This window comes from Manis javanica, chromosome 14 (assembly GCF_040802235.1).
Source record: "Manis javanica isolate MJ-LG chromosome 14, MJ_LKY, whole genome shotgun sequence".
NCBI lineage: Eukaryota > Metazoa > Chordata > Mammalia > Pholidota > Manidae > Manis > Manis javanica.
Genome location: NC_133169.1, coordinates 79,533,681 through 79,543,453, shown reverse-complemented (window position 1 = coordinate 79,543,453; position 9,773 = coordinate 79,533,681).

Here is a 9,773-nt window from a genome sequence, read left to right as displayed (position 1 = left end):
TAAGTTTAACTGATTTAGGACCTTAATTTCATCCACAACTCCTTCACAGCAGCACCTAGATTAGTTTTTGATTGAATAACTAGAATGTTGTAGGTACATACTTGGAGCCAGTAATCTTGGGGTTCATCCTAGAATTCTACCCGCTTTATACAGTAAAAAGCAATTCTTTCTTACCTTTACCTTGAAGACTACTTCCTCAACCTTCAAGCCTACTCCCCAGTGGGCACTACTTTCAATAGGCTGTCACAAGCCTTTGAGACATTTTTATCTATATTCTTTATACTTGAGAATATATGGCAAAAAAATTTTTTTAACCTCAAAAAAAAAAAAAGACAATAAGTCCCCGCTTGGATACTTAGTTTTGAGATTTATCATGTTCCATGTCTCAGTAGTTGAGTATTGCATTGTATGGATTACTACCATTTATGCATTCACAGTTGTTGGACATCTGGTGATTTTCAGTTTTTGGCTACTTGGAGTAAAGCTACTATGAACATGCTTGCATAAGTCCTTGTGTGTATGTATGTTTTTATTTATGTTGTGTACCTACAAGTGGGGTTTTGGTTGTATAGTAGTGTGTAATTAACCCTATAAGAAACAACCCACCTGCTTCCCAAACAGAGGGAGGTATAATGATCATAAAATCTTTAGTTTCTTTGGTAAATTGTATTTATCCCTGCAAATGTGCCTGTATCCCGTTTTAGTAAGTTTTTTAAATTGTTGCTGTGTTTTTGTTTTCTTTCAGCAGAAAGAAGAAAATACTCATTCTTTAACTGTGTCTGGTCATGTTGGTTTTGAGAGTCTGCCTATCAGCTGGTGAACAGATCCATTCAGCAAGGCTTCTGTTTTAATCATCTCTGTGTGGGCAAGGGCCACTCTCCCTTGGAGTTCCCCTGCTCACCGCATCTTGTAAGCTGTGTGATACCCACATCGTCAATTTTCGATCATGATCGGATTCTTTTTGTTATTTAAATTCTATCTGTTTTGTTTTTTCTAGTTGTACTGCTTTACATTTTTTGTTTGTTCTTTGAACATTTCAATGCTTTCTTCAGAGTGCTGAGAGACTTAGCATACTATTTTTTTTAAAATTTAGAGTAAGGAAGTTCCTTTATTACTAGAATGAGGTTTTTTTTAATGCTCTGCTAATGACTCAGTGGCCCAGTCTTAGCATGTATTTCTTCTCTGGACAACCCAGCCTTTGAAATATTTGGGGTCCTTGAAACCATTGTAAGAGTTCTTTTCCTCATCCATCCTGTGTACCACACTGAAGATGCACCTTTGTTTCTTTCAGGGGAGACCGGAATTGGAAAATCAACATTAATTGACACATTGTTTAATACTAATTTTGAAGACCAGAAATCCTCATGTTTTTACCTACATGTTAGACTTAAAGCTCAAACCTATGAACTCCAGGAAAGTAATGTTCAGTTGAAATTGACCATTGTGAATACAGTGGGATTTAGTGACCAAATAAGCAAAGAAGACAAGTAAGTGTTTTCTTCTTACAAATCTTCCTTATTTTAGGATTTCACCTTCTTTTCCCATAAGTTATGATTTGATCTTCTACTATGGAAAACCATACCTTTCCTCCCAGACATTTTTAACAAGTTGATGTTTTTCTATCCAGTTGTCTAATTTCTTTAGAATAATTTGATATTAAAATGTGTGTTTCAGCAAAATAGTTTATTTCCTCATATGCCAATTCATTGTATAGTGAGTGGTTTGTACTGATATTCTGGTAGGACTTCTTTTACCGAGGAAAAAAATAAATCCCAAGACATACAATGGCCTTATAATGGTCAAATCTATGGCACATGAAGTTTTTGTAAAATTCTAACCAAATTAAACAAGTACATTATTAAGCATTGCAGGAAAGATTTGATTATGAAATTGTACTTATATCTACATTATGTAATTTCTAATGGTATTTTAAAGATTGATTACAGATTCTATGTGAAACTTTAACTATGAAAGGGGAAGTAGATTGGAGTAAAACAATAACTTTTGGTTCTTTTTCTTTTTTGAAATGTTTATATTCTCCTTATTAGATATAATTTCCTAGTTTCCTCAACTTTGCTATAGAGGAAAATATTTTGCATAGTTGATTCTTTTTATGTGACTTATGTGAGCCTTTTTAGCACAGCTGTATGTTCATTAAATTTCAAGAAATGATACGTGTGGGCTTTCTGGAAGAGACTTAGCATCAGAGGCAAAGTCCTGTGACCTGTTGTTTTAAATCTCACTAATTTCTTTATAATTTTCTGTATAGCAATCTTCCATATTTTGGTTAAATTTATTCTTAGAAATTTGGCAATTTTGATATTATAAATGGTATCTTTTAAAATATTTCATTTTCTATTTGTTGTATAGAAATATAATTAGCTTTGCCTATAGCAGGTTTTGTAAATTCTCTAATTCCAACAGTTCAGCTCTAAATTTGTGTAGATTTTCTATGTATGTAATATATTACCTACAAATAATGATATTTGTATTTCTTCCTTTCGAGTTCCTTTTTGTCTTTCTTTTAAAATAAGTTTTATTAATGTATGATTTACATAGAATAAATTAAGTACACTGACTTTTTAAGTGTACAGTTCCACTAACTTTGACAAGTATAAGTTTTGTAACCACCCCACGACTGTAATAAAGGAAATGTCTGGTCTTGGGTTACTTTCCTTGCCTGCCTATGCGGATCAGTTCTTCACCAGAGACTAGCAGGGACCCCTCCAGTGCTCTCTACTGCTCTCTGTTGGTGCGACTTCCCCCTCTCCCATCTATGCTAGAAAGCCTAGTTGCTTTGGCCTCTCTGGGCTCCAGCCTCTGTCTCAACTCAGTGATGTGGCCAAGCTATGAGCTCTCCTATCTGGGTCTTGGAAACTTGTTCCCTACTGTCTTCCTCAGGAAGCTGGGGAAAGCCTAGAGCCCCTCATTTATTTCCCTTCTCAGCAATAACAGTTTTATGCTGCCTGTTGTCCAGTGTTTGAAAGCCTTTTATCATATATGTTGTCCCAGTTTCTAGTTGTTTAGGGTAGGAGGGTAAATCCCATGCAAGTTACTCCATCACACCTGAAGATGGTAATTTTTATTTTTCCTTCTTTCATTTTTAATATCTGATTGCACTGAGTAGGGCTTACACAATTTTGCTGGACAGTCAGTGGTGTTAGTGGGCATCCTTGCCTTTTTCTGGATCCAAAGGGAAAGCTCGATTTTACCATACATTTTGCCCGCTTTCTTTCTTTTTTTTATTAAGGTATCTTTAATATACACTGTTATGAAGGTTTCACAAGAAAAACAATGTAGTTATTTCATTCACCCTTATTATCAAGTCCCCATCCATACCCCATTGCAGTCACTGTCCATGAGTGTAGTAAGATCCACAGAGTCCCTACTTGTCTTCTCTGAGCTACACTGTCTTCCCCATGACCCCACACACACCATGTGCAGCAATTATGATACCCCACAATCCCCATCTCCCTCCCTCCCCACCCGTCCTCCCATACCCCTCCCCTTTGGTAACCACTAGTACCTTCTTGGAGTCTGTGAGTCTCCTGCTATTTTGTTCCTTCAGTTTTGGTTTGATGTTATACTCCACAAATGAGGGCAATCATTTGTTATTTGTCTTTCTCTTCCCAACTTATTTCACTGAGCATAATATCCTCTAGCTCCATCCATGTTGTTGCAAATGGTAGGATTTGTTTCTTTCTTATGGCTGAATAGTATTCCATTGTGTATATCTACCACATATTCTTTATCTGTTCATCTACTGATGGACACTTAGGTTGCTACCATATCTTGGCTATTGTAAATAGTGCTCTAATAAACATAGGGGTGCATATGTCTTTTTCAAACTGGGCTCCTGCATTCTTAGGGTAAATTCCTAGGAGTGGAATTCCCAGGTCAAATGGTATTTCTATTTTGAGCTTTTTGAGGAACGTCCATATTGCTTTCCACAATGGTTGAACTAGTTTATATTCCCACCAGCAGTGTAGGAGGGTTCCCCTTTCTCTGCATACTTGCCAGCATTTGTTGTTCCTAGACTTTTCTATATTGGCCATCCTAACTGGTGTGAGGTGATATCTCATTGTGGTTTTAATTTGCATTTCCCTGATAATTACTGATGTGGAGCATCTTTTCATGTGCTTGTTGGCCATCTGAATTTCTTCTTTGGAGAAGTGTCTGTTCATATCCTCTGCCCATTTTTTAATAGGTTATTTGCTTTTTGGATGTTGAGGCATGTGAGTTCTTGATATATTTTGAGTGTTAACCCCTTGTTGGATATATCATTTACAAATATATTCTCCCATACTGTAGGATGCCTTTTTGTTCTGCTGAGGTGTCCTTTGCTGTACAGAAGTTTTTTAGCATGATGTAGTCCCATTTGTTCATTTTTAAAAATTTTGTTACCTTGACTGAAGAGATGCATTCAGAAAAAAGTTGCTCATATTTATATTCAAGAGATTTTTGCCTATGTTTTCTTCTAAGAGTTTTATGGTTTCATGACTTACATTCAAGTCTTTGATTTATTTTGAGTTTACTTTTGTGTATGGGGTTAGACAGTGATCCAGTTTCATTCCCTTGCATGTAGCTGTACAGTTTTGCCAATGTCAGTTGTTGAAGAAGCTGTCATTTCCCCATTGTTTATCCATGGCTCCTTTATCATATATTAATTGATCAGATATGCTTGGGTTTATATCTGGGCTCTCTAGTCTGTTCCATTGGTCTATGGGTCTGCTCTTCTGCCAGTACCAAATTGTCTTGATTACTGTGGCTTTGTAGTAGAGCTAGAAATTGGGGAGCGAAATGCCCCCTGCTTTATTCTTCCTTCTCAGGATTGCTGTAGCTATTCAGGGTCTTTTGTGGTTCCATATGAATTTAAGAACTGTTTGTTCCAGTTCATTGAAGAATGCTGTTGCTATTTTGATAGGGGTTGCATTGAATCTGTAGATTGCTTTAGGCAGAATGGCCATTTTGACAATATTAATTCTTCCTATGCATGAGCACTGGATGTGTTTCCATTTATTGGTATCTTCTTTAATTTCTCTTATGAGTGTCTTGTAGTTCTCAGAGTATAGGTCTTTCACTTCCTTGATTAGGTTTATCCCTAGGTATTTTATTCTTTTTGATTCAATTGGGAATGGAATTGTTTTCCTGATTTCTTTCTGCTAGTTCATTGTTAGTGTATAAGAATGCAACAGATTTTCTGTGTATTGATTTAGTATCCTGCAACTTTGCTGAATTGAGATATTAGATCTAGTAGTTTGGAGTGGATGCTTTAGGGTTTTTTTATGTACAATATCATGTCATCTGTAAACAGGGACAGTTTAACTTCTTCCTTGCCAATCTGGATACCTTTTCTTTCTTTGTATTGTCTGATTGCCGTGGCTAGGACCTCTGGAACTATGAAGAATTAAAGTGGGGAGAGTGGACATCCTTGTCTTATTCACAATCTTAAAGGAAAACCTTTCAGCTTCTTGCTGTTAAGTATAATGTTGGCTGTGGGCTTGTCATATATGGCCTTTATTATATTGAGGTACTTGCCCTCTATACCTATTTTGTTGAGAGTTTTTATCATGAATGGATATTGAATTTTGTTGAATGCTTTTTCAGCATCTATGGAGATGATCATGTGGTTTTTGTCCTTCTTTTTGTTAATGTGGTGGAGGATGTTGATGGATTTTCAAATGTTGTACCATCCTTGCATCCCTGGAATAAATCCTACTTGATCATGATGGATGATCTTTTTTATGTATTTTTGAGTTTGATTTGCTAATATTATGTTGAGTATTTTTGCATCTATGTTCATCAAGGATATTGGTCTGTAATTTTCTTTTTTTGTGGTGTCTTTGCCTGGTTTTGGTATTATAATGATGTTGGCCTCGTAGAATGAGTTTGGGAGTATTCCGTCCTTTTGTACTTTTTGGAAAACTTTAAGGATTATGAGTATTAGGTCTTCACTAAATGTTTGATAAAATTCAGTAGTGAAACCATCTGGTCCAGGGGTTTTGTTCCTTGGTAGTTTTCTGATTACCAGTTCAATGTCATTGCTGGTAATAGGTCTATTCAGATTTTCTGTTTCTTCCTGGGTCAGACTTTTTTCTAGAAAGTTGTCCATTTCTTCTAGGTTATCCAGTTTGTTAGCATATAATTTTTCATAATATTCTCTCATAATTCTTTGTATTTCTCTGGTGTCTGTAGTGATTTTTCCTTTCTCATTTCTGATTCTGTTTGTGTGTGTAGACTCTTTTTCTTGATAAGTTGGGCTAGAGATTTATCTACTTTGTTTATTTTCTTGAAGAATCAGCTCCTGCTTTCATTGATTCTTTCTATTGTTTTATTATTCTCAATTTTATTTATTTCTGCTCTGATCTTTATTCTGTCCCTCCTTCTACTGACTTTGGGTCTCCTTTGTTCTTCTTTTTCTAGTTTTGTTAATTGTGAGTTTAGACTGTTCATTTGGGATTGTTCCCTCTTCACATGGCCTTTGCTGTGTACCAGACTTTGAGGTGTTGAATTATTATTGTCATTTGTCTCCATATATTGCTTGATCACTGTTTTTATTTGGTGATTGGTCCATTGGTTATTTAGGAGCATGTTGTGAAGCCTCCATGTGTTTGTGGGCTTTTTCGTTTTCTTTGTGTAATTTACTTCTATTTCATACTTTTGTGATCTGAGAAGCTGGTTGGTACAATTTCAATCTTTTTGAATTTACTGAGACTCTTTTTGTGGTCTAGTATATGATCTATGGAAAATGTTCCATGTGCACTTGAGAAGAATGTGTATCCTGTTGCTTTTGGGTGGAGTGTTCTGTAGATGTCTATTAGGTCCATTTGTTCTAATACATTGTTCAGTGGCTCTGTCTCCTTACTTATTTTCTGTCTGGTTGATCTGTCCTTTGGAGTGAGTGGTGTGTTGAACTCTCCTAAAATGAATACATAGCATTCTATTTTCTCCTTTAATTCTGTTAGTATTTGTTTTACATATGTAGGTGATCCTGTGTTGGGTACATAGATATTTATAATGGTTGTATCTTCTTGTTTTGACTGACCCCTTTATCATTATGTAATGTCCTTCTTTGTTTCTTGTTACTTCCTTTTTTTTGAAATCTATTTTGTCTGATACAAGTACTGTAACTCCTGTTTTTTTCTCCCTATTAGTTGCATGAAATATCTTTTTCCATCCCTTTACTTACAGTCTGTGTATGTCTTTAGGTTTGAAGTGAGTCTCTTGTAGGCAGCATATAGATGGGTCTTTTTTTTATCCATTCAATGACTCTATGTATTTTGATTGGTGCTTTCAAACCATTTACCTTTAGGGTGATTATTGATAGGTATGTACTTGTTGCCATTGCAGGCTTTAGATTTGTGGTTACCAAAGGTTCAAGGGTAATTCCCTTACTATCTAACAGTCTAATTTAACTCACTTACTATGCTATTGCAAACACAATCTAAAGATTCTTTTTTCTCTTTTTTTTCCTCCTCCATTCTTTATATATTACATATCATCTTGTGTACTTTCTATCCCTTGACTGATTTTGGGGGTAGTTGATTTGATTTTGCATCTGCTTAGTAATTAATTGTTCTACTTTCTTTACTGTGGTTTTATTTTTATTTTTTTGGTGACAGCTATTTAGCCTTAGCAGCACTTCCATCTTATAGCAGTCCCTCAAAATATACAAAAAATAGAGATTGTTTATGAGAGGTAAATTGTCTCAAATTTTGCATATCTGGAAATTGTTTAATCCCTGCTTCAAGTTTAAATCATAGTCTTGCTGGGTAGAGTATTCTTAGTTCAAGGCCCTTCTGTTTCAGTGCATTAAATATATCATGCCACTCCCTTCTGGCCTGTGATGATAACCTGATGGGTTTTCCTTTTTATGTAATCTTTTTTACCACTCTGGCTGCTTTTAAAAGTCTGCCTTTATCCTTGATCTTTGCCATTTTTATTATTATATGTCTTGGTGTTGTTTTCCTTGGGTTCCTTGTGTTGGGAGACCTAATCACCTCCATGGCCTGAGAGACTATCTCCTTCCCCAGACTGGGGAATTTTTCAGCAATTACCTCCTCAAAGACACTTTCTATCCCTTTTTCTATCTTCTTCTTCTGGTCATACCCTTCTCTTAATATTCTTTCATTTCCAGAGATCCTTTTTTCTCTCTGTTCCTCAGTTTCTTTCTATTCCTGTTGTTTAATTTCTATTTCATTTACCATCTCCTCTACTTAATCTAATCTTCTTTTAAATCTCTCCATTGTGTATTTCATTTCAGATATTATATTTTGCAGTGTTTGTATCTCATTCTTGAATTCCTCCCTGAAGTCTTGAGTATTTTTCTGTAGCTCTGTGAGCATATTTATGATTTTTATTTTGAAATCTCTTTCAGGTAGATTGGTGATATCAGTTTCACTTGGCCCTCTTTCTGGTGTTTGTAGGATTTTGGTTTGAACTGGATTCCTTTGATGTTTCATGTTTAGAGGTGGTGCCCTCTATTGCCCAGAAGCTCTACTCTCTGGAGCTTCTCGGCCTCTGGGGTTGATGACAGGGGTCGCAGGTGAGTGGCAGTGGTGTCTGCCCAGAGAAAAGAGCTCTTTCCTGCTTCCCGGCTGCAGTGCCTGCCTCCACTACCAGGGCCAATGGTCTGAGTCAGCGCTCTCTCTTTAACTCCCACAGTTCTTGTGTCCACATGTGTCTCTACTTCATCTTACCCATAGGCCACTCTCTGAAGACACTGCATCTCTTAACCATGAAGAGACTTGACAGCAAGGTGGGTTTGGATAAGGAGTCAATTCAATATGCTTTAATGTTTATTTTTAACTATTAAAATATCATTATGATGTGTATACATATAATAACTGTTTTGTTCTGTGCATTTTGAAGGCATTTCTTATCTAAGGTTATATTCCAGAGAAATCCTGTGTGGAAGATGAGATGCAAAGAAAAATCATTAACATAAAGTTGTAGTCCTTCATTGGTAATTGCTTGCCAAAATATGGGTATTCATTTACATTTCTTAAATATAGGTTTTTTTGGACACTAATTTTACTTTGTGACACTACTGAGTGAGAAGAGTTGACATAAATTAAGGTCTAATGTATCATCATATATTATAGTAAAGTATGTCTTACTTTGAACCAAACTTAGTCATTTTTTACTTTCTGAGGTAACAAGCTGTATATAGATTCAGGAAGCTATAAAAATATGTAATCTTCAAATTAACTCCCTTCAGATTTTTTTTATTTAAGAGATGACTAAGGACTGCTATCTTATACTAAAAAAAATCTCCAGAGTTTTCCTGGAAACTGTGATGTTGTGACAGTTGCAACTTTCATTATCCTGGCTAATAATTTTATAAGATAGGATCCAGAAAAAAAAGCACTTTGGCCATTTCTACTTGCTATGTAGAAATCAGCATGCAAAGCATAAAGGCCTCCTAGCGAAGTCTTGGTACATAGATTGATTGACTTTTGACTAGTTGCACAGTCCCCTAGCTTTAGCAAAAACCTGATGAAGCTTATATGGAAGTCTGTTCATCTGACCAGATGTTCTAACAATTTAGCTAGTTATTGTTTTATAGAAATCATATTTATTGAAGAAGCATAAAAACAAGAGTGCAACTTGTCGCAGCTAGATAGAAGCAACATGATGTAGTTTGTATAAAGGTCATAGAAAATGTCATTGAAGACTGGTTTTAAATATGGGTTCCATCACCTAATAGCTATGTGTTCTTGGGAAAATTTTTTTAGCCCTCTGAGCCTCAGTTTCCCCATTGCTAAAATAAA